Raw genomic sequence first — 25,974 nt, 5'->3', positions numbered from 1 at the left:
TAAATCAACCTCCCAACACTACAAAACATATTTTAATTATTTCTTAAAACTTCAGCTTTTTCTTTTTTTATATTAACAGAGGAATACAATTTTGTTGCCAGATTTTTTTTTTTTTTTTTTTTCTGAGACAGAGTCTCACTCTTTTGCCCAGGCTGGAGTGCAGTGGTGCAATCTCAGCTCGCTGCAACCTCCGCCTCTGAGGTTCAAGTGATTCTTGTGCCTCAGCCACCTGAGTAACTGGGATTATAGGTGTATGCCACCATGTCCAGCTAATTTTTAGTAGAGACGGGGTTTGCTACATTTCACAGACTGGTCTTGAACTCCTGGCATCAAGTGATCTGCTCACCTTGGCCTCCCAAAGTGCTGGGATTACAGGCGTGAGCCACCACGCCCAGCCTACTGCCAGATTGTTTTACATATGTTATTTTGCAATTTTAAATTATGGGGTGAAGAAAAAATGAGAACCCAATGGTATGTTTCTTTTTGTACTTTATTATTTAATGAGAAATCTCAAAGGAGACCTCTAAATATCTCTCATCAAGCTTAGTAAAATTTTTCAAAATAATAGATTAAGTATAACATGACTTTAAACTGCACATAAAATTACAGAAGCTTTTCTCCATGTTTATTTTATGACTACTTAAATTTTTTGCTAATTTTGATATGTTCACATTCTTATTAGTCATGTTTCAGGTATATATGGAATATAAGGTTCATTATTATAAAAGTGGATATAAATCTGTATTTCAAATAAACTTAAAATTTTTAAAAATATTTGGTTTGACTTCTTTCCAGAAGTAATTTAATAGTCTTTTTTAAAAAAACCTCACATTATTATTGACAAAGAGTTTAAAATATGAGGCTTTAGCTCTGTTCTTTTCTTGTGGTTGGTTTATGTTCATATTATTAATATTATCTTCAATTTTTAACTTTGTAGTAGGAATATTTTTCAGCTACCTGTTCATTTCATGAGGTTACATTTTATTAAAATGGTTAAATCTGTGTGAGGGGAACATGTTGATTGCAATACACTGCAATCCACTGAATGGATGAGGACTCCTATGGTAGAAACTGCTGACTTTTAGCCATAATTTGTTTCTTCTTCTTGAGCACATAACCAGGCTACATTTCCTGGCTTCCCTTGTAGTTAAGTGTGGCTCTGAGACTAAATCATGGCCAATGGAGGATGAACTTCAATAATATGTACCACTTCCAGTCTGGTCCCATAAAAAGCCTCCTAGAAGTGATTCTCCATGGTTCTTCCTTCTTCCTGCAGGAAGCAATGCAGATGGCTATGCTAACCATAAGTGGAAGTTGGCAGAGCCTCATCTAAGTGATGGCATGGCTTGAGCTGTCCTGCTGATCTCATCACCAGAATGGCTACCTAAGCAAAAACTAACTTTCTATTGTGTTGAGCCATTACCTGCTTGGTCTATATGTTACTGCAGCCCAGCCTGCCTGAACTGATGCTACCCCTATCATACCCTCAGCACTCTGAGCTCTCAACCTTCTTTCAGGAAGACTCACAGTCCACAGGTGGCGGGTGAGAGGTGACTGTCACCTGGTGTGGACACCTGGTGTCATCCAGATTTTAACTCTTAGTGAGGCTTTCTTTCCTTCTTAGTGTTTAGCTTAAAAGTCAATAGAAATAGAAGTTCTAGTAAATTTTTCCTAGACCCTTGGATTTGTTACACTTCCTTTAGCAAACTATTGCTTCAAGAAACTTGACTCTATGAGTTTTACATTTCTTCACTGGGCCAACTTTGTAATTGCTATAAAATGACAGTGTAAGTAGGAGTTTGGCATTGGTAGGGTTGCATTCTTCTGTAAGAAGGAAAAAAAGAGATCTGATTCTCATTCCATTGTCCTGGCAACAGAAATAAAAGCTGCATGAAATATGTAACTTTAATGTATTTTTCATTGCTCATGTGCCCTTTTATGGGATTTCCTGACTGACTTTCTCTATTCCGTAGGGTCCTCTGCTGTTAATTTGACATATGCAAAGCGTTTCTGTGTTGCTACCATTTTATTTCTTTTTTAAAGAATGAGTGATGGGAAGTAGAGCTCCACCTGAGTTCCAGTCCCATTTGCTGTGAGACTGGGCAATGTGATTCAGCCCAGATCTGACTCTTTCTCATTGGGGTTAGTTTTTGCTTGCGAAAGAATGTTGCTTAAGTTAGCCCTATTCCTGCCTTCCCACCCATGGAATAAATCACCAGTGCAGAAGAGAGTGGCAGTCCAGTTGGTACACTGCCACTAAATAGTTTCATCCTATTTTCCTGGCCCCTTCCCCACCTGCCCATCTTCATCTTATACAAATGGATATTAAGCAAATCTATGAGCATCCGAAGCAGACGGCACTTTTAAAATCAGCAGGGCAGGCTGAATTTCTACCCTCTCGTTGACAGAATTAAAACTGATGAGAAAGTGAAACATTACTTCAAATGTTTGCTTAAGAATGGGGAAGTTGGGCCCAACCCCTCCGTATTGCCAAATGTTACATGGAGCATCGTAAAATCAAATTCTCACATCTCGTTGTCCTCCCATTAGATCACATTAAACTCTGGCAATGAGGCCAGCCCGCCTTGGTGGTTTTCTGATTTGTGGTTTGCTCTTGGCTTTCCTCGTAGGCTTTAAAAATGATTTTATTTTGCGAACAAGTCAGTGATAGTCAGACTCTAGAGTAAACTTGCCTGAGCCAACATTTGCAGTAATAACATTTCACATTATCAAGAGTTTCCTGAAGGACTGCAAAGAATGAAAACAAAGAAGAGCTTTTCTGGTAGTGGTTGTTTTTCTTCAGATGCTGGTAACCTCCCGCGTAGAGAGGCTATGAATTTAGGCTTTGAAGAGCTCCTCACAAGCATCTACAGTTCTTTGCCTTTAAGGTGAAACTAGAGAACTGGAACAGATTTGGGTTTTCTTGTTTTCTGGCTTGCTGGATATGTAACTGATTCTCCCTTTTCCTTTTCTTGGGTGGCTTTTCTGATTATCTTCTTCGATGTTTCATGGCGTGGGAGCTGGAGGGTAGTGGGCTTGGCAGAGGTTGCCCTGGGTCAAGGAAGGGAAAGTTCAGTTTAGGTAAGTCCAGCTAAGTATTCCAAATAAGGACTTTCTCAATGCTCCTCATAGTGTTTTTCTCCAAAAAGTATTTATGCTGCCTGTATAAAGAAAATGAAAAGTGATCTTTAGAATAAAGCATACAGCTGATTTTTGCAGTACTTTGATGCTGATAGGGATGATGAAAATGGTGATTATGTTATGATGATTCATTAATGAAAAATAATAAGTAAATGAGCTCATGATATTAAAAATGAATGTCAGCTAGGTACACATTACCTTGAAGTGTTTTAAGATCAAAATATTTTTTTATTGTTTATTTTTTAATTGTGGTAAACTATGTACAAGAGTCATCATTTTAACTTTTTTTTTGAGATGGAGTTTCGCTGGAGTGCAATGGCATGGTCTCAGCTCACTGAAACCTCGGCTCACTGCAATCTCCGCCTTCTGGGTTCAAGCGATTCTCCTGCCTCAGCCTCCCGAGTAGCTGGGATTACAAGTGTGCACCACCAAGCTCGGCTAAGTTTTTTGTTATTATTAGTAGAGGCAGGGTTTCACCATGTTGGCCAGGCTGGTCTCGAACTCCAAACCTCAGGTGATCCACTCACCTCAGCCTCCAGGCGTGAGCCACCTCAGCCGGCCCATTTTAACCATTTTTAAGTGTACAGTTCAGTGGTATTCAGCACACTCACACTGTTGTGCAACCATCACCACCACCCATCTCCAGAACAATTTTTGTTCTTGCAAAACTGAAACTCCACACTCATTCAATAAGTCCTCATTTACCCCTGCCTCCAGTCCCTAGTAACTACCATTTTACTTTTGGTGTCTATGAATTAGACTACTCTAAATACCTCATGTAAGTGGAATCGCACAGCATTTGTCCTTTTGTGACTATCTTACTTCACTTAACATAATGTCTTCAAGGCTCACCCATGTTGTACTATGTGTCAGAATTTTCTTGTTTTTAAAGGCTGAATAATATTGCATTGTATGTTTGTACCACATTTTGTTTGTTCATCCGTGAATAGACTTGGGTTTTCAGACTCACTTTTATCAGAGAGCATCAGTAGGATTTGAATGGCAAGGATTGATGTTCTGAAAAGTAGAACTTGAATAATTACGCAAATTCTCTCAGTTTGAAATTCTTTTTTTTTATTTTTTTATTTTTATTTTTATTATTATTATACTTTAAGTTCTAGGGTACATGTGCATAACATGCAGGTTTGTTACATATGTATACTTGTGCCATGTTGCTGTGCTGCACCCATCAACTCGTCAGCACCCATCAACTCGTCAGCACCCATCAACTCGTCATTTACATCAGGTATAACTCCCAGTGCAATCCCTCCCCACTCCCCGCTCCCCATGATAGGCCCCGGTGTGTGATGTTCCCCTTCCCGAGTCCAAGTGATCTCATTGTTCAGTTCCCACCTATGAGTGAGAACATGCGGTGTTTGGTTTTCTGTTCTTGTGATAGTTTGCTAAGAATGATGGTCTGTAGGGACATGGATGCAATTTGAAATTCTTATAAGCCAAGCCAGACTAATAAAATTATATTGATCAATTTACCAACATGTATTTAGTGAATATCATGTCTTTTTCTATTTTTATTTTTTAGAGATAGGGTTTTGCCATATTGCCTGAGCTGATTGTGAACTGCTGGGCTCAAGCCATCTCCCTGCCTTAGCCTCCTGAAATCCTAGGATTACAGGCATGAGCCATCACACCTGGCCACCTTTTTATATCTTTAATAATATAGTCTTTTTTAATTATAAGATATAGCACTGCAAAAAACTAGACAATATAGAAAAATATGAAGACATATATAAAGGGAACTTGAAAAATTAGAGCCATGTTAATACTGTAAATATTTTGTGGATATGTTGTACCAAAAATGGTATTGATCTAAATATAAGCACTGTAGCTATAGATCGTGACTTTTTAAAACTTATATAGAACTGGGAACATATTCACATGCTTGCAAACTGCTTTTGTTAATTAGCAATATATTTGGGACATATATAAATATAGTTTTATGTTGGTTGCTTTTAAACATTTTAAATTGTGGAAGCTTTTCTTCATATGAACTTTCAGAATATTAATTTATAAAAATAGGAACTTTTCTAGTTAAAGTGGACAAGGGAAGTCTAGAGCTCACTGGCTCAAGACCTACAGTTAATTGCAATAGTTTTTGAGGCACCCCTCAGAGACCCCACAATTCTGTTATGGGTTGAATGTATTCTGTAAAAAGATGTTGAAGTCCTACCCGCCAAGTTCCTTTGAATGTGACCAAATGCTTACAGGGTATTTACAGATGATCAAGTTAAGATGAGGTTACCAGGGTGGACCCTAATCCAACATGATTGATGTCCCTACAAAAAAGGGAAATCTGGATGCAGACACAGGTACATGGCATAGGAAGACTGCCATGTGAAGACAAAGGCTGAGATCAGAGTGGTGCATCCAGAAGCCAAGGAACCCCAAAGATTGCCAGCAAATGCAAGAAGTAGGAGAGAAGCATGAAAGAAATTCTCCCTTACAGCCCTCAGATGGAACCAGCACTGCTGACACCTTGATCTAAGAGTTCTAGCCAACAACCATAAGACAATAGATTTCTGTTTTTCTAAGCCACCTAGATTTTGGTACTTTGTTATGGCAGCCCTAGAGAAATGAATATAGACTTCCAAAAACATGATTTGAAACCACTACTTTATGTCAATATTGTAAAAGTCTGCAGGTATTCCCCTGTATGGATGTATATAATGTACTAAATCAGTCCTTATCAATAGTCAGAATGTTCCAGTATTTTAAAGTATGATCCTGTGAACACCCTTTTAGGTAAATCTTTACATCTGCCCTGTTGTTTTCTTAAAATAATTTGCCAGAGGAGGAATTGTTGGATTAGATAATAAGGATATTCGAAATTTTGATATTACTGCCAACATACTCTCTAGACAGCCTGTACTAAGTTATTCTCTTAGCTATCAGGTCTAAGATTACATATGTTTCTCTACATCCTCACTGGATACTGTCAGTCTTTTTTAAAATCTGAATTTAGTTTTAATTTTTACTAAAGGAATATATGAAAGTATTTTAGGTAAGTAAATTAGTTTTACACGACATAGAAACTGACAGTCCTCGCTTCATCCTTCTCCACCTCTGTCATTCCTCAGTAGCAACCACGTTCAATTCTCATAGCTATTTCTTCTGTTTTTTGTAAATACTTATATTTCTAAATATCATGCTTATATTAATACTTTTAAATTTTTTCAATTTTAAATATTATTCATTGACTTACTATTATGGAAGATTAGAGCTCTCTAATATATGCCCTCCCCCATATTCCCAAATGATTTATATCACAGTTTTGGTTAAATCAGTATTCAGTTTACATATTATATATTATTGTGGCTATATTTTTTATTTTGTTTTTTATTTTAGATGGAGTCTCACTCTTGTCACCCACGCTGGAGTGCAGTGGCATGATCTCGGCTCACTGTAACCTCTGCCTGCCAGGTTCAAGTGATTCTCCTGTCCCAGCCTCCTGAGTAGCTGGAATTACAGGCACCCACCACCATGCAGGGGTAATTTTTATATTTTTAGTAGAGATGGTGTTTCACCATGTTGGCCAGGCTGGTCTCGAACTCCTGACTTTAAGTGATCCACCTGCCTCGGCCTCCCAAAGTGCTGGGATTACAGGCATAAGCCACTGTTCCCAGCCCAATGATTATAAATAGTATTTTCAACTGAGTCATATAGAATACTATATTTATTTTTCCTAAGTCTCCCTGTCCAGGATTAATCATTAATTCATTTTTTCTTTGCTTAGTTTTTGTAAATGGATTACTAATTTCTATGCAAACTCTCTGCCCAAAGTCTACATATTGTCGCAATGAATTTTAACACTGTCCTGTCAATTTAATTTTTAAAATTTTTTTTGAATTATCCTTCCAGTAGTCATTCAACCTTCTGTACCTTACTTTCTAGATCTTCTGCACATTTATCATTCTGGATTTTCCTTCACAGTAATCCCAGGGATTTCCTTTGCCTCTCTTCTGTGTTGTATCTCCTGCTTCCTGGATCCCATATCTTTCTGTTTCTTGATTTACTACCTTGCTTTTTTGGAGTTTGTTCCCACTGAGGGAGTAACAGAATCTTCCACTTATTTTAAACTTCAATGAAAGTGGTCTTTATGATTCATCAGAAGTATCATATAGGTTTCTGGTGGTAGCTTCTGTCCGTTTGCTGAAGAAAATCTTTTCTTATCAAGAGGGACCATTAAGCTTTAGTAAGTGCCTTTTCGTGTGTATTTAGGTAATAATGTAATTTTTCTTTTTTAAGCTCTTGGTGTAGTGAATTACACTAAATGACAGACTAATGTTAATCTATCCTAGCATTCCTGTGAAAAAGACTGCAAGTTCATGCTATAATTCTCTTAATGCACTACTGAGATAAAATGTCAATATTTGGCTCTCTGATTGTCTATTATTGGTGTATAGGCATGCTTGTTAGTTTTGCACATTGATTTTGTATCCTGAGACTTTGCTGAAGTTGCTTATTAGCTTAAGAAGGTTTTGGGCTGAGATGATGGGATTTTCTAAATATACAATCATGTCATCTGCAAACAGAGACAATTTGACTTCCTTTCTTCCTATTTGAATACGCTTTCTTTCTTTCTCTTGCCTGATTGCCCTGGCCAGAATGTCCAATACTATGCTGAATAGGAGCAGTGAGAGAGGGCATCCTTGTCTTGTGCCGATTTTCAAAGGAAATGCTTCCAGCTTTTGCCCATTCAGTATGATATTGGCTGTGGGTTTGTCATAAATAGCTCTTATTATTTTGAGATACATTCCATCAATACCGTTTATTGAGAGTTTTTAGCATGAAGGGCTGTTGAATTTTATTGAAGGCCTTTTCTGCATCTGTTGAGATAATCATGTGCTTTTTGTCATTGGTTCTATTTATGCGATAGTTTATGTCCTAGAAAGAGAATAAAATACCTAGGGATACAACTTACAAGGGATGTGAAGGACCTCTTCAAGGAAAACTACAAACCACTGCTCAAGGAAATAAGAGAGGACAGAAACAAATGGAAAAACATTCCATGCTCATGGACAGGAAGAATCAATATTATGAAAATGGCCATACTGCCCAAAGTAATTTATAGACTCAATGCCATCCCCATTAAGCTACCATTGACTTTCTTCTTAGAATTAGAAAAAACTACTTTAAATTTCATATGGAACCAAAAAAGAGCCCGTATGACCAAGACAATCCTCAGCACAAAGAACAGAGCTAGAGGCATCATGCTATCTGACTTTCAACTCTACTACAAGGCTACAGTAACAAAAGCAGCCTGGTACTTGCACCAAAGCAGATATATAGACCAATGGAACAGAACAGAGGCCTCAGAAATAATGCCATACATCTACAGCCATCTGATCTTTGACAAACCTGGCACAAACAACAATGGGGAAAGGATTCTATTTAATAAATAGTGTTGGGAAAACTGACTAGACTATGCAGAAAACTGAAACTGGACCCCTTCAATGTGTAAACATTATACAAAAATTAACTCAAGAGGGATTAAAGGCTTAAATGTAAGACATAAAACCATAAAAACCTAGAGGAAAACCTAGGCAATACCATTCAGGACATAGGCATGGGCAAAGACTTCTTGACTGAAACACCAAAAGCAATGGCAATAAAAGCCAAAATCGACAAACGGAATCTAATTAAACTGAAGGGCTTCTGCACAGCAAAAGAAACTATCATCAGAGTAAACAGGCAACCTATAGAATGGGAGAAAATTTTTGCAGTTTAGCCATCTGACAAAGGGCTAATATCCAGAATCTACAAGGAACTTAAACAAATGTACAAGAAAAAAACACACACAACCCCATCAAAAAGTGGGCAAAGGATATGAACAGATACTTCTCAAAAGAAGACATTTATGCAGCCAACAAACATATGTAAAAGAGCTCACCATCACTGGTCATTAGAGAAATGCAAATCAAAACCACAATGAGATATCATCTCATGCTAGTTAGAATGGCAATCATTAAAAAGTCACGAAACAACAGATGCTGGAGAGGATGTGAAGAAACAGGAATGCTGTTACACTGTTGGTGGGAATGTAAATTAGTTCAACCCATTGTGAAAGACAGTGTGGTGATTCCTCAAGGATCTAGAAGCAGAAATATCATTTGACCCAGCAATCCCATTACTGGGTATATACCCAAAGGATTATAAATCATTCTGCTATGAAGACACATGCACATGTATGTTTATTACAGCACTATTCTCAATAGCAAAGACTTGGAACCAACCCAAATGCCCATCATGTTAGACTGGATAAAGAAAATGTGGCACATATACACAATGGCACGTATACACTATGCAGCCATAAGAAAGGATGAGTTAATGTCTTTTGCAGGAACATGTATGAACCTGGAAATCATCATTCTCAGCAAACTAACACAGGAACAGAAAACCAAACACCACATGTTTTTACTCATAAGTGGGAGTTGAACAATGAGAATATATGGACACAGGGAGGGGAACATCACCCAGTGGGGCCTGTTGGGAGTTGGAAGGCTAGAGGAGGAATAGCATTAGGAGAAATACCTAATGTAGATGATGGGTTGATGGGTGCAGCAAACCACCATAGCACATGTATACCTATGTAATAACCCTGCACCTTCTGCACATGTATCCCAAAACTTAAAGTATAATATAAAAAATTCCAATATTTTGGGGGAGATTTTTGCCTCTAGTTGTCTTTGGGTTTTTTGATTTTTTTGTGGGTTTCTTTCTTTCTATTTTTATCTGGTTATGGTACACTGTGATGTTAAATTTGTAGAATGAGCTGAAAACATTCCATTTTTTTCTATGTTCTGTAAGAGTGTGAATAATACAGGAATTATCTGTTCTTTGTAAGTTTAATACAATGTGCCCAGAAGATTGTCTGGGAATTGTGTCCTTTCTAGAGTTTTGATTTCTTCTTAATTTCTTTTATAGTTATTGGGTTTTTCAGGGTGTCAGCTCATTTTTGAGTCAACTTTGCTTACTCAGTTTTTTCTACTACATTATCGATTTCAACTAATTTTCAGATTTGTTTGGCATAAACTTGTATTTGAGTTCTTATGATTAAACCTTTTTCCCACATCATTTTATTTATTTATTTATTTATTTTAGGTTCAGGGGTACATGTGTAGGTTTGTTATGTTGGTAAATTGGGTGTCATAGGGGTTTGGCATACAGATTATTTTGTCACCGAGGTAAAAAGCACAGTACCAATAGGTAGTGTTTGGATCCTCACCTTCCTCCCTCCCTCCACTGTAAAGAAGGCCCCAGTGTCTGTTGTTCCATTCTTTGTGTCCATGTGTACTCAATGGCTAGCTCCCACTCTCATTTATAAATGAGAGCATGTGGTATTTGCTTTTCTGTTCCTACATTAGTTTGCTTACGATAATGCCCTCCAGTTTCATCCATGTTACTGCATATGAGATGATTTCATTCTTTTTTACAACTGGATATATTCTGCGGTATGTATGTGCCACATTTTCTTTATCCAGTTTATCACTGATGGGCATTTAGGTTTGATCCCATGTCTTTGTTATTGTGAATAGTGCCATGATGAACATACACGTGCATGTATCTTTAAGGTAGAATAATTTATATTTCATTTGGTACATACACAATAATGGGAATGCTTGGCAGAATGGCAATTCTGTTTTACGTTCTTTGAGAAATTGCCAAACTGCTTTCCAAAATGGCTGAACTAATTCACATTCCCATCAGCAGTGTATAAGGGTTCCCTTTTCTCTGCAACCTTACCAACAGCTGTTGTTTTTTACTTTTCAGTGATAGCCATTCTGACTGGTGGGAGATGGTATCTCATTGTGGTTTTGATTTGCATTTCTGTAATAATTAGCAGTGTTGAGCATTTTTTCATATGCTTGTTGGCTCCATGTGTGTCTTCTTTTGAAAAGTGTCTGTTTATGTCCTTTGCTCACTTTTTAATGGTGGTGTTTTTTTGCTTGTTAATTTAAGTTCCTTATAGATTCTGGATATTAGACCTTTGTCAGATGCATAGTTTGCAAATATTTTCTTCCTTTCTATAGGTTGTCTGTTTATACTGTTGACAGTTTCTTTTGCTGTGCAGCAGTTCTTTAGCTTAATTAGATACCATTTGTCAATTTTTGTTTTTGTTGCAATTGCTTTTGGCATTTTTGTCATGAAATCTTTGACACGTCCTATGTCCAAAATGGTATTTCCTAGATTATCTTCTAGGATTTTTATAGTTTTGGGTTTTACATTCAAATGTTTAATCCATCTTGAGTTGATTTTTATATATGGTATAAGGAATAGGTCCAGTTTCAATCTTCTGCATATGGCTAGCCAGTTATCCCAGTAGCATTTACTGAATAGGGTGTCCTTTCCCTATTGCTTGTTTTTGTCAGGTTTGTCAAAGATCAGATAGTTGTAAGTGTACTCCCATTATTTCTGGATTCTCTAACCTATTCCATTTGTCTGTGCCTCTGTTTTTGTACAAGTACCATGCTATTTAAGCTCCTATAGCCTTGTAGTGCAGTTTAAAGTCGGGTAGTGTGATGCCTCCAGCTGTGTTCTTTTTGTTTAGGATTGTTTTGGTTATTTGGATTCTTTTTTGAATATGAGAATTCTTACATCCACATTTTATGTCTCCAGTTTTCTACTCACATATCTTTGTACTGTGTTACTACTGTGTTTTGGGATAATTTTTTTATCTCAATTTTCAAGCTTAGTTATTTGATATTTATATTTTTCCATTCTTCTATCTAGTCTATATATTTAATTATTTAAATCAAGAGTTATATTTTAAACTTCTAATTATTTCTAAAATAATTTTACCTTTTTCAATACCATACCTGTTCTATTTTATGGATACAATATTCTCACATCTCTCGTGTGTGTGTGTTTGTGTACACGTGGCGTTTGTGTTTTCTGCTGTTTCCTTGATGTAGCAGATATTCATTAGTATCATTTTCTGCATCTTCTTTGGTGAGAGAAAGTTCATATTGCTGAGTCATGCATCACTTCCATCTCTGCTATCATGCCAGTAAGTTTCTATGCTTATTGACCAAGCCGTAGGGTAGCCAGTGAAAAAGGCTAAATGAAATCCACAGAACAGGTTTTCTTCTCCTCACTAGGTAGGATTCTCCTCAGTGGAGAAGCCAGCCCTGTGGTGAGAATTCAATGGAACGCAAATGTTCTCCTACTCTGCCATTCTGAGGAGTCCAGCAATAGGTCTTTTTTCCAGACTTTCGCATAACGAATTCTCTAATCTTTTTTCTTTCCCATCCATGACTGGCCAAGCCATTAGTTCTTTCCCAGGGACTGTAGATTGAAACCCTTCTCTCTCTCTTTTCAGGGAAAGTGTAGAGCCAGATGCACTATTTAAGTTTGCTCATTGGGTGCACTTGCTTTCTCAAGTTGCCTGCTTGGCCCTCTTCCAAGCGGTACTTTTCTTGTTCTCTCTCCCCGCCTTTCCTTTCTCTTCTAAAGCTTTTTAATAAACGTTCACTCCTGCTTTGAAGCTTGCCTCAGTCTCTAATTCTGCCTTATGCCACTCAGTCGAATTCTGTCTTCTGAGGAGGCAAGAATTGAAGTTGCTATGGACCCATAGATAGGCCACTGGTAACTTGGTGTAACTCCGATCTCTTCCACCGCTAACATATTTGGTGTCATGACTTGGATACTTTCCTAGTGGAAAGTCGATGCTGGACCTTCCACCTAGAGGGCAAGTCGGCGTCCTAGTTTTCACGTTGCATGCCACGTGACTTCTTAAACATACATTTCCTGTTATTCATGCACTGTGGTTCTCTGCCTTTGTGCGGCAGCAAAGGTGTGGGCTCCCGTGCAGATATTCTCTGAGGTTTATATCTGTTTCTACCAGCTCAAGTGACCTTTAATCCTTCCTCTGCTTTTTCTTTCAACTAAAATTGGCTCTTAAGAAAAAAAAAGACAAAAAAATGCATAAAATTTTGCTCATTGAACATATTGCTTTTTCTGATTGTCCTTGTATTGGGCTACTTACAATTGGGGTTTTAATATGCAGCAGTTCAGTTTTGGCTGGTGTCAGCTACAAACCAGGCTGACATTTTTTTCTTCTTTTTCAATTGACTAGTTATAGGGAACTCCTCATAAGGCCATGTGTATTAGTGTGTGGCGAGTTTGCAATGTAGCAAGAGTATTTGTTAAATACATATTTCCCAAGAGGGAAATAGCTTGCTCTGATAATTTTAGGATTTTCCTATCAACACTTGCTGGAGTGCCTGTATAGTATCTGCATCTGTAACAATTTAAAAATCATTAGATATACTGGGTCATAAAGCCAGAGCTTCTTGAACTGCAGCCTAGACTGCTGCAGAGCCTTCTCTTATTCTGGGCCCTACTCAAAACTGGCAGCTTTAACATGTACTCAGTTTGGTAGATGATTGCATTAATGGCCCCACTTAATGGCTGCCATGTATCTATACACTTTGACTTGTAACTTTATAGTCCCTTTCTATCTGTTGTTGGGCGTAGCAATGAGGCTTGCATTGGTCAATGGGATAACAGATAACTTGACTGAAGAAGAAGCTGAAAAAGGTGCTGTGTGTTTGTATCTTTTTCCAAATCCTGTACAGTATTGGGTTGCTGGAAGATATGACACCATGTGTGAAAGAGCTGAGTTTTCCCAGCTGGGACTATCCCAGAATAGTAAGTCCCCAGTTGACTGATATAAAAATAATAAATGAGTTTCATTTGAAGCCACTATATTTTGAAGTGGTTTGTTTTATAGCATTATTAAGGTGATAGATAACTGATACAATTGGTGGTTGGATAGGAGGAGCACACTCAGATGCCGCATTCATACACATTGCCTTCTGAATGGAAAGACACTACCAAATACTGCCTTTTTCATAGTTGTAGGGTGTTCAAGGCACAGTGTCTTATCTTTCAACTTTGGAGATTTCCCGGCATAACCTCAGAAAATTAGGCTCCTGGAATGCTCTCTGAAATGTCTTCCAAATTTTCAATCTTTTTAGCTGACACTGCTGCACACTACTGGCTCACATCTCCTTTTTGCCCTCCAAACTCTATAGGAATACATCTGATTGTCAGATTCTAAATAATATATAAAACCTAAGCTGCAAAAGAGTCTTGCACATGTAATATTGAGCTTTCTAGAGCTTGACATATGGGACCAGAATATAGAATAGAAAGAGCCATGAATAGATACCAAATACCAACAGACAATATTTATCCATTCATAACCTGCAACTTGAGAAAACACTGCTAGACTGAATCCACCTTTCCAGCCTTAACATTCACTTTTCTTTATGTGTCCTTTTCCTTGGTCAAACAGAATCATTCTTCTCTGTATGCATATCACACTAAGCAGTTTTCTTTTTTCAGCTCTGCCTATTTAAATCCTGTTTATCTGTCAGGGTTATCTCAAAAATCATTGGCTCTAGTTAGCTTTCATGGATACTGTATTAGTCTGTTCTCACAGTGCTATAAAGACATAATTGAGACTGGGTAATTTGTAAAGAAAAGAGGTTTAAGCAGCTAATGATTCTGCAGGGTGTGCAGACTTCTGCTTCTAGGGAGGCCTCAGGGAGCTAACAATTATGGCAGAAGGCAAAGGGGAAGCAGGTACATCTTCACATGACTGGCAGGAGAGAGAACAAAGCAGGAAGTGCTACACACTTTCAAACAATCAGATCTTCTGGGAACTCTATCACAAGACAGCACTAGGAGGATTGTGCTAAACCGTTAGAAACAACCCCCATGATTCAGTCACCTCCCACCAGGCCCCTCCTCCAACACTGGGGATTACAGTTCGATATGAGATTTGGGTGGGAACACAGAACCAAACCATATCGGATATCTCCAGAAAGAAAGGCTTTTTCTCTCCTTTAAAATTCTTTCATGATTTGTACTTCTTTCACCATACTTCTCTTATTTCACCTGGCATTACTGTAATATTTTTACATCTCTGATCACCTTCTTCTATTGTAGAAAGACCTTGGGAATAGGGATAAATTTCTTAATTACCTTTTTATCTCATGTCATGCTAATAAAATGTTTTAGACAATATGTATTCTCTATAAATATTAGTTGATATGAATTGAAATATATTCACAGACAATGGTAGGTGTTGTGCTAAATATTGAGATGAATATGGATGGTACTCACTCTTAAGGAGCTTACAGACTGCTCACATTAGACAATATTTCAGCTCTGTACCTTCAAAGAGGACAAAGTTTATAATACTTTAAATGGGACCACAGTTAGTGAGTTGAGTTCTCTCACAGCCTACTGGGATAAGATTTGGCAGGAGAAATGTAGGTAGTAGTAAGGAAACTTATTCTTATAAAGCTCATTTTTAATTAATAAAGGTTTTGCTACAAGAAGTACTTCACCAATAAGAAAGAACTAATAAAATATTCACAAAGCTGCTTTATTTCCCAGCCAGTCCTAGCTTAAGCACAGTCAAAAAGAAGCTTTTTGGCTACATTACTTACCATAGAATATACCTTGTCTTCTTAGTCCCTGCAGAACATGCAGCTTCCTGGTTCATGTTATTCTCACGTTCCATGATATGGTAACTTGTGACATCCCTTCCTGCCTTCTCTTTCACCTTCTAAAAGAGGAGGCTACTGATTAATTTTCACTCCAGGTGGGCTATCTTTAATTGAGTTAGCTGTTGACATTCATGGGATTTTTCCTTTGCCATGTTCTATTAATAGGAGAAAATGGGTGGAGAAGAACCTTATGTGCCATATTCTATTCAGATACTGGTTATGCTTTAGGAAATGGAAGAAGCCAAGAAGGAAAGGAAGAGGTGTAGTCTGTGGTCTCTGAACCCAGCAGACTGTGGATATATAAATTTCTCTACTCTGTAGGCCTGAGTGAGACTGATGTTTTGCAGGCCCACAGAGGATGATCTTCTCTATATGAAAACATAGATGTCAAGTGTTGTATTCAGCCGTGAGAGATGACTGCCCTCTGTTGTTTCAGAATTAAGAAAGTGGAGACTCAAAAAGCTTGGTGCCAATGGAAAAATCAACAAATATAGCTGTCACTGAGGAAAGCAGTGCAGCAAGATTTTGTTTTACCCTTTGCCAACCTCAACTCACCAATGTGCTGGCTACATATGTTTAGAATTAGCAAGCAGTGTTTTATCCTTCATTTCCCCATTCCCATCCCCCACTTTTTCAGTTGCTTATCCAAAATGGAACTAAGCTTACAGGCTTCTTGGAGGTCACCCACCCCTCAATACAGGTGCAATTGAAACAGCTCCCTCCTAACTTAGCTCTTCCCTGACCACTTTGCTCTCTGACTCTCATTAGGTCTGGAGTGATTTTATTTTCATAGTTCTCTGGAGGGCTAATGAGCTTTTAAGAAACACCTGCAGCAACTCCAGATTCTACACAGTGACTTAAGTTTTCAGAGAATGTTTTAAAGAGTATTTTGTTGGGGGGCAAATTCCTTGCCCAGATAAATGAAATTGCAGCCATGAGAGCAACTTAATCCAAAATCCACATTAACTCTTTTTTTTTTCACTGATATGCCCAAACTCTAATGCCTTCATTTCCCCTTCATTTGCAACAGCAAAGCCTCCTTTACCAGAAAAATAAATGTGCAGTTGGCAAGAGCTGAATAGAGGTCTGCTTAAATGATTTTTAATTTATGTTAAAATGCTAAGAGCAGTTTTCCAGGTCCCCATTGAACACCTCACAAAATGAAGTTTTTCAAAGCCTACCTTTAAAAAAGGAACTGAAAATTTTTAAAACATTCTCTTTAGCTGCCCCAATTGTATCTTTTATTCCTGCCCTACTGGGATCAAGCAGCTGATTAGGAGTTTACACTCACTTCGTCTTAGTGCTCTGGTCTGAAAGTTAGAGACCTGTCTTCTATTCCTGCCTCCAAACAAAAAGTTGTATAAGTTTGAGCTTATCATTTGCTCTCTATACTTCCTTCTCTCATAGAATGAGTGGTAACTTAAATGTAAAGTATATAAAAAACCAAAACCACTTATGAGAAAATACTTAGATTTTCTGGTTGCTTTTACATTTGTAACATGTATTATTTCTTTTGATTGGCATCTGCTTGGAAAGAAACCACCAAGTAGTTGACCATTCAGTCTTGTCAACTCTTTTTTTTCCATTTTTTATTTTAAATTCAGGGGGTACATGAGCAGGTTTGTTACCTGAGTATATTGCATGATGCTGAGGTTTGGGTACAATTGATTCTGTCACCCAGGTATTGAGCATAGTACCCAATACTTAGTCTTTCAATTCTTGCCCCACTCCCCCCTCCCCATTCTAGTAGTCCCTGGTTTTTGTTGTTGCCATCTTTTTGTCCATCAGTACCTGATGTTTAGCTCTCACTTATAAGTGAGAACATGCAGTATGTGACTTCCTGTTCCTATGTTAATTCAGTTAGGATAATGAATTCCAGCTTCATCCATGTAGCTGCAAAGGACATGATTTTGTTCTTTTTTATGGCTGTGTAGTATTCTATGGTGTATATGTACTAGATTTTAAAAATCCAATCCACTGCTGATGGCCACCTAGGTTGATTCCATGTCTTTGCTATTGTGAATAGTGCCGTGATGAACATGCAAGTGTGTATGTCTTTTTGGTAGAAAGATTTGCTTTCTTTTGGGTATATATCCAGTAATGGAATTGCTGTGTCAAATCGTAGTTCTGTTTTAAATTCTTTTGAAAAATCTCCAGATTACCTTCCAAAGTGGCTGAACTAATTTACATTCCTACCAATGCCATTAAAAATGGCATTCTGCTCTCAGTTACAAGTCTAGGAAAATGTCTGCAGCTTTTCCTGGTATCTTTCCCTTACAGTGTCTCCAAGCCTCTCCCCAAGTTAGCTCCAGGACCTAGGGGAAACAAAGTGTTCTCCCTTGGCCTGGGTTGCTCAGATCCGCAGTGGAAAGATGAGTCATGGAGAAAGGCTCTCTGCCTCTCTTACCTACTGGGGATTCACTCATTTTTACCAGTCCGATGCTATCATGGGGGCTCTTTGCCAGTGTTCTCCTCTCTGGGATCTGGGGTGTCCTTCATAATTAATTCTGATGGATTCTTGTTTTTCTTTGTGAATTAAAGCTCACAAAGTTGATCTTTGTGTACTATATTGCTATTTTCAAGTAACCTAGGTGTGCTAAAAGCCTCTAATCGACCATCTTGGAAAAAAAAAAAAAACCTGTCAACTCTTGAGACTCTTGATTATTGATTATTATGGCCTAATTTTTAAACCAGGTTAACTTTTGTCTGCCACTTAGTATGAATCAAGGTTAAAACTTCAACAATTTTTTTATCGCACAAAGATCTAGTCATGGAGATACACACCAGGACAAGTGTTTAAAGAATAAGAATTATCTCAAATGTTCAAACTAGGTCATAAAAGTACTACGAAATAGTTAATTATCCAAAGCATTTTTTAGTTAGGTTTCAAAATTTTTCTAGTACTGTGCTAAAGTTCTGAAGGAGATGCAAAAGTCACATAAGGCCTTGTCATTATGTAACTTACAGTTTACTTGTGGGTACAAAATTGTTATGTGTGCATACATGTGTGCATGTGTAGATATAACACAAGTGGCCTATGTTAAATGAAGTATGCTAATTTCAAATGTAAGTAGCTCAGAGAAGGAAGACAGCATTGGAAGTTTAAATGATCATGAAAATTTTAGACTTTGGATGGATGACGGAGGAGAGAAAGGGAATTCTAGAATGTGAAAACAATATGAAAGGAAGGAACTCTATGGCCTAATTGTCAACTCAGTAGGAGGCATGCTCACCTAGATGGCTCAGATTTAAAAATCATGCCAAATTGAACGTACTAGCTTTTTTCTGAAAATCTCTTCTTCTATGTTTCATAATTCAGCAGGACCCTAGTATTTACCTAATTTGTTAGCCTGCCCAGCTAGGAGTCATCCTAAACTCTCCCATTCCTACTACTTCCTTTCTGTCATTCTTTCTCTGTTCTGGGGCTGCTTTTTGAGAGCTCCCAGGATGCTCATTACCTCAAGGACTGGAATAAGCTCAAGATTGTTACTGACCCCACCTCCTACTAATTTAAATTCTTCTCTCTTATTATCTCCCTTTGAGAGGCTTTGCCCTTGAATTTCTCATCTTGGGCTAATGTTTTCAAATTCGTTAATTGATTTAGATTGACTACCCAATTCTAATCAGGTACTTCCTTGAGTTAAAACTTCTGGTTTAATTTCCTAGTTTCCTCACAAGACAGTTCATCTCTGTTCAGCCAGAATAGCTAGGATACCAGAAACTGGTTAGTCTAGGTTTCTTAATCCTCTCTTGTTTATTCCTACTCTGTCTGCCTTAGTTTAGGGGTTCATAATCTTTTGCCTGGTGTGGTAGTTTGAGCTAATATGTTCAACAAGTGTTCATTCTCTCTTTCCTCTGGGGTTGGCCATGAGACTGGCTGGTGGCAGGTGGATAGAAGGGATACTATGCTAGCTGTGAGTAGAGGCTTTAGGAGATATTGCCTGTTTCTTCCCACTCCACTACCTCCCTGCACTCCTGCCATCCACCAATAGAAGAACAGAGAAGACACTGCTCCTTCATCATGAATTTTGAAATGGAAAACCCATGGAGCACACAGGAGTCTGCCTATGTAGTGTGGAGCCAAGCCAAGCCTGGCCCAACCCAGCCAAGCTAAAACTGACCATGACTGACCCACAGACCTGTCAGTAAGAAGCAAATGTTTGCTGTTGTAAACCACTAAGATTTTGAATTGTTTAATAAAACCTGACTATATTCCTGAATTTTTATAAAACCTTCTACCTCATCTTCCCAGTCTTACCTTCCTCCCATCTACCCTTCACATTAGATTAAATACAAATTCTTCAATAGCTCCAATTACTCCAGTGTCCCACAGGATAAAAATCCAAAATGGAATAAGAGACCCTTCCTTGCCCACTCTCACCTCTATTTCTGTCTTGCATTTTCAGCTCTAGTTATACCTACCTACCTAATGTTCCTGTAATTCACAATGCTTTCTCTCAGTGTCCTCTTCTGCAAATGCAGTCAACTGTTTCAAATACCTTTGCCCAGACCCCCTCCCTCTCCCACCTGATGGATGGGCTGATGAAGGGCTGATAAAGCCCTTTCCCCTGCAAAACTTACAAGATTTAAGTGTTGCCACTTCTGGAGGGCCTTCCCCCACTCCCCTAAACTCTCAAAACTATTTGCCTAATTCCGAGAGAGCAGACTTTGTTTTGAAATAGATTATTTTTATACCTCCTTTTCAAAAAAGCTTGATTGTGAACAATTTCCTAATAGCAAGTTGGTCTTTTCATCTTTTTATTCTCAGGACTTAACATTTGTTTCTTGCATATTTTAGATACTCAATAAATGATGCTGTGGATATTTAGCTGATTTTGAAATTTAATCTGCTTAATGTTCTTCTACCTGGTTGAACCACTTTCACTTAAGGTACACATACCATGAATTTGGATTACCTTCTCTCTCACCAAGGTGTTACTTCTGGAACTATACTTGAAACATTAAGTGGACACAACCATGTAAGCAATGCCCTGATCAACAAATAAAGCATTCCCAGCATCCTTCTTCTCTTACCAATCACTACAAACACTTCCCAGAAAGTAAGTATTTTTCTGACTTCTGTCACCATAGGTCGGTTTTGCCTATTTTAAAACAGTATGTAAATGGAAATAGAGGGTATGCCCACTTTCATGCCTGGCTTTTTTCTTACTCAACGTTGTAATTTGTGAGATTTATTCAAATTATTGTGTATAGCAGTAGATCATTTTTATTGCTGTATTGTACTCCCTAGTATAAATATATCATAATTTTTCCATTACACTGTTAATAGTTACTTAGGTTGTTGCCAGTTTTGGGCTCTTACGAATAAAAGTGTCACAAACACATTTTTATACATGTCTTTTGGTGCACATATGTGAATTTCTGCTGAGTAAAAACCTAGGAGTTGAATGTATGGTTCATAGGGCATTTTATGTGTTCACCTATGGTAGATACTTCTAGACTTTTCTCCAAAGTGACTGTACCAAGAGTTCCTCTTGTTTTATATACTTGCCAGCTCCTTGTCTTGTCAGTCTTTTTACTTGTAATCATTCGGGTGGACACATCGTGTCATTAATTTGCATTTCCCTGATGACTAATGACATTGAGCACTTAAAAAAATATGTGGCTTTTTCCCTTTTTTTTTTTTTTTTTAACCATTTGGATATCTTCTTTTGTGAAATCTCATTTTTCTTTGGGTTATCGTTTTCTTATTTGTTTATATGAATTCTCTGAAACCAATTTGTTGGTATTTTGGTATACCATTTTTTTTTGCTTCTACCTTTCCAAGACAGATTGGTCTGTAATTTTCCTTTTTTATTATATCCATGTCAGCTTTTAGTGAAGGATATTCTGGTCTCATAAAATGAGTTGGAAAGTGTTCTGTCTTTTTATATTCTTTGGAAAGTTTAATGTAAGGGTGGTGTTATTTCTAATTTCTTCTCTAGGAGTCAGTGAACATAGCACACGAGCAGATGAACCCCGGAATCAGAGTGCTCGGACTGAATCCTCACTTGGCTACTTTTTTATCATGTCAACCTTGGAAAAGATACACAATCTATTTCTGCCTCAGCTTTCTCATCTATAAAACGGGGATAATAAAAATATTTACTTTCTGAAATCTTTTTTTTTTCGAGACGGAGTCTCGCTGTGTCGCCCAGGCTGGAGTGCAGTGGCGCGATCTCGGCTCACTGCAAGCTCCGCCTCCCGGGTTCACGCCATTCTCCCGCCTCAGCCTCCGAGTAGCTGGGACTACAGGCGCCCGCCACCACGCCCGGCTAGTTTTTTGTATTTTTAGTAGAGACGGGGTTTCACCATGTTAGCCTGGATGGTCTCGATCTCCTGACCTCGTGATCCACCCGCCTCGGCCTCCCAAAGTGCTGGGATTACAGGCTTGAGCCACCGCGCCCGGCCACTTTCTGAAATCTTTGTCAGGATCTTTGAGTCACATGTAGAATTCTCACTACCATTTCTGGCACACAATAGGAGTTCAATAATTATTATTTATCCATTTATTCAATATTTTTGCATACAGTGCAGTCTTATTGAAGCTGAAGCCATGTCCTTCTTATGGTGTTGGTTCAACAATAAGCATTCCATGGGTTGACGAAGTAAGTGGAATCTTTCAAAGCAATGCCAAAATCAAATTCTTCTTTATACTTGGCCTTTCCTCAGGGATATTTTTTTTCTTTTCCTTTTTCTCTATTTTGTGAAATGTCAGGGAAGAGACATAAGAAGCTTTCTGTGGAAATAGTACCCAGAGAAAGACATGGATCTTAGTCATGGTACTTTTTTGGGGTTTTGGCAATGTCCTAGGTGGGTGTGGGTCCACATGGCAAATATTCCAGTGGTTAGAGGGGAGTTTGGACTTTTGATTTTTACTGCCTGGTAACTAACCTCAGAGATCTTTGGTTTTTCTTTTTAACAAAAGGAAGTCCAGTCTTCCCAGGGTGCAGTTTGAATTCCTGATTTGGTGGTTGTTCCGGGCTCTGAAAATTCTATGCAGTTTTAAAACAATAATAGTTATTGCTATGCAAATGTCCCCCCCCCCCCTTTAGCCTTTGTGTCATTAAAATGCCACTCAAGTGGAATGTTTGTTTTCAACTGGCTTATATCTCAGATTTAAGATACGTGGATCTCTGATGAACTCTGAAACAATTAATACTACATCTTCATCAGAAAAGCCACAGAAATTAGGGTTAAACAGGTCTTGTTGTGGTTTTCTCTTTTTTTTTTTTTTTTAAGTTTACCATCTTAAGCATTTTTATTTTTATTTTTATTTTTTATTTTTTATTTTTTTTAAATTATTTTTTATTATTATACTTTAAGTTCTAGGGTACATGTGCATAACGTGCAGGTTTGTTACATATGTATCCTTGTGCCCTGTTGCTGTGCTGCACCCATCAACTTGTCAGCACCCATCAACTCATCATTTACATCAGGTATAACTCCCAATGCAATCCTTCCCCCCTCCCCCCTCCCCATGATAGGCCCCGGTGTGTGATGTTCCCCTTCCCGAGTCCAAGTGATCTCATTGTTCAGTTCCCACTTATGAGTGAGAACATGCGGTGTTTGGTTTTCTGTTCTTGTGATAGTTTGCTAAGAATCTTTTTCCAGCTTTACTGGTTTCTCTGTCTGTTCTCCCTATGTCTTATCTCAGTCTGCTCTTTTGAGTTTGAAATGAATTATCCCTTCCAGACCTCCCCTATCTATCCCCACCCCAACATATGCACATTCCTCCTCTTGCACAGTTCCTGACCTAGAGTCCTTCATATAAGCGAGGAAAAAATAGAAAGATAACAACACTTCTGTGGATTCGCGTAGCTCACATGTGTCTGGTCTCCTGAGGAGAAATCGCTCCACTCAATAAATCCCATGATCCAGCCACAGAAATCTTTGCCATTTCAAAGAATAATTTTCATGATTCTGTGCTTTTGCTTAACCTCAGTTGTTCAAAATTCTAATCATCTTTCGTAGGACATTCATCAAATGTCACCTTATTTGTGATGTCATTCTGATGTCAGAATGAGATTTTTCCTTTGGGTTCTTTTTGCATTTTGTTTATGCCCCTATTGTAATATTCCTATCAAATCCCAATTCAAAATCCTGGGTATGCAAGCAATGTGATTTTATTTTTCTGTCATTAATTTGTATCTTTTGTGGTTAAATCATAGATATTTCCTTCCTCCACTTCCAGGGATTTCATCTAAGTATGGATGTGGTAGACACAGAATCAATAGCCCCAATTCTTCACCTTTCTCTTTACTGAATAACTTTGGACAAGGCTATTCTGAGCTCTTGACTCCAGATTCAGCCACGGGACTTAGCAGGATATTAGCAAGCATATATCAATAGGATATTATCAGGTGTAATGTGATTAGAGGTTTGAAACATATGCAGGTTTGGATATGCTGACCTTTGTACCTTCACTGGCACCATAAGAGAAACAAGCCTCAACTAGTCCACCAGTCCTAGAAAAAGGGTGAGAGACATGTCCAGCAGAATTTACCCACCATCACATCAGCCTAGATCAGCTAACTCCCAGCAAACCTGCAGACACATTTGCTAAATAGCTATTATTTTAAGACACTGAGTTTGGGATAATTTGTTAATGCAGCATTTTTCTAGCAAGAGCTAGCATCTAACGTGTAGATTTGGGGCAAGGTAATAGTATTTTAATAAGACTTTTATATTGTTTGGTACATCTTTGTTCCATCTTCTTTTTGCTCATCAATCCATTGAAATGGCTGTTACGTTTTTCTCATATTGACCAATAGGTCTTTAGCGCTCACTTCTCTCTCTCAGCAACTTCTGTTATTTTCACATGCCTCACTGGAGCATGGAACACTCAGGCTGTCTGGGACCGGTCTGCTATAGCTTAGTTACCCTGCCCTCTGAAGACCCTATCAACTCCCTGGGATTCACATGAGAACTGAGACATAGCTTCCTCCATATTTAAGCTGATTGCATATCTGAGGTGTCCATTGTTTTCTCTCCCTTTCCTAAGAGTCAGCCCAGGGCAGTTATGGGTAGAGGGGTAATAAATAGGGCCCCTTATCAGAGAAACCACCTAAGTGTAGATTTTTGTCACTTCTTCAACTCTTTTCTGTCCCAGCCCTCAAACCCTTTATCTTTTCTGGGGCAGGAAAACTAATTCTAACTGATTATGTATTATTTTGAATCTGTTGTTTATGATGCAAAATTTGGGCCTCAAGTCCTTCAGAGCTTTGACTTAGAAGTCTAGAATTTGGCCCTTTTTTTGGATACAATTAATATGGTAAAGTTTTGTTGCCTGAATGGGGGTAGTTTATAGGGTAAAATAATTTTTGGACAAAAACAAAGCATATGTTAATATTGAAAAATAATTCTGTCACACATTCTATTGCCAACAAGAAGTAGAATCACTAATGACTTATGCCTTCAATTCAGGCCTCTGTCCTGAATTTGCGACTTATGTGTCAAATGCTTACTTAAGACCTCCTCTTGGATGTCCTGCAGAAGATCTCAAGGTCAATATGTCTAAAATGGAACACATCCTTTTGCTTTGATCTAACCATTCCCCAGGATTCCTTATCTCAATACCTGGTATTATCATCCACCCAATTGTCTGGAAAGACCTCTGGGAAACCTCCCTGACTTGTACCTTTTCTTTATAGCTTATATCCCATCATCAATTTACATCCTACATTTCTTTCTCTCTATTCCCTCTGTCCAGGCTAATGGAATCCATCTTCATCTCCTACCTGGGGTACTGTGACAGTCTCTTAAACAGTCTCTCCAATTCCAGTCTTTCTTCCCTCTAATCAATTCTCCATGCTGTAGCCATCTTCTAACAATAAAACCAGGTCATGTCAGGCCTGTACTAAAAGTCTATCTATAACTTTCCATTGCATTTAAGATAGAACTCGAAACCCTTGATATGGCAGGTAAGGCCCTGTCTGGCCTAGACCTTGCCTATGTCTTCAGCCTCATTTCGTGCCACTCCTACCCTAGATCTTTTTACTTGCATCAGGCTTCCTTCCATATCTTGAATGAGCTATGCCCTTTTCATGTGTCCAGGTTTCTGCTCAAATCCTTTCTTTCCCCAAAGAGTCTCTCCATCTCTACTCTACCTGTTCCCTGCCACTGACACCACACCTACTTTTTCCTGGATAATTCCTATAGTTCAATTTAAATAGTATGTCCTTTAGGATGCCTGTCCTGACTTTATCTGTCTTCTGTGATATACTTGCATATCATCCTGTTAATTTCCAAAACTCTCATCAAACTTCTAATTTTCTTTTCATTTAAATAAACT

The 25,974-nt window shown here is 38.2% G+C and overlaps 1 long non-coding RNA gene across 1 annotated transcript; it reads right to left on the bottom strand.

Annotated features, from left to right (window-relative positions):
* Positions 1–479: 479 nt before the first annotated feature.
* Positions 480–23,627, bottom strand: LOC112625454. Its single transcript, XR_003119599.1, has 2 exons — positions 23,507–23,627; positions 480–3,161 (listed from the first exon to the last, which is right to left on the bottom strand). It is a non-coding gene; the product is annotated as an uncharacterized LOC112625454 (long non-coding RNA).
* Positions 23,628–25,974: the final 2,347 nt, after the last annotated feature.

This window comes from Theropithecus gelada, chromosome 5 (genome assembly GCF_003255815.1).
Source record: "Theropithecus gelada isolate Dixy chromosome 5, Tgel_1.0, whole genome shotgun sequence".
Classification (NCBI taxonomy): domain Eukaryota; kingdom Metazoa; phylum Chordata; class Mammalia; order Primates; family Cercopithecidae; genus Theropithecus; species Theropithecus gelada.
This window is presented reverse-complemented; position numbering and strand designations above follow the sequence as displayed.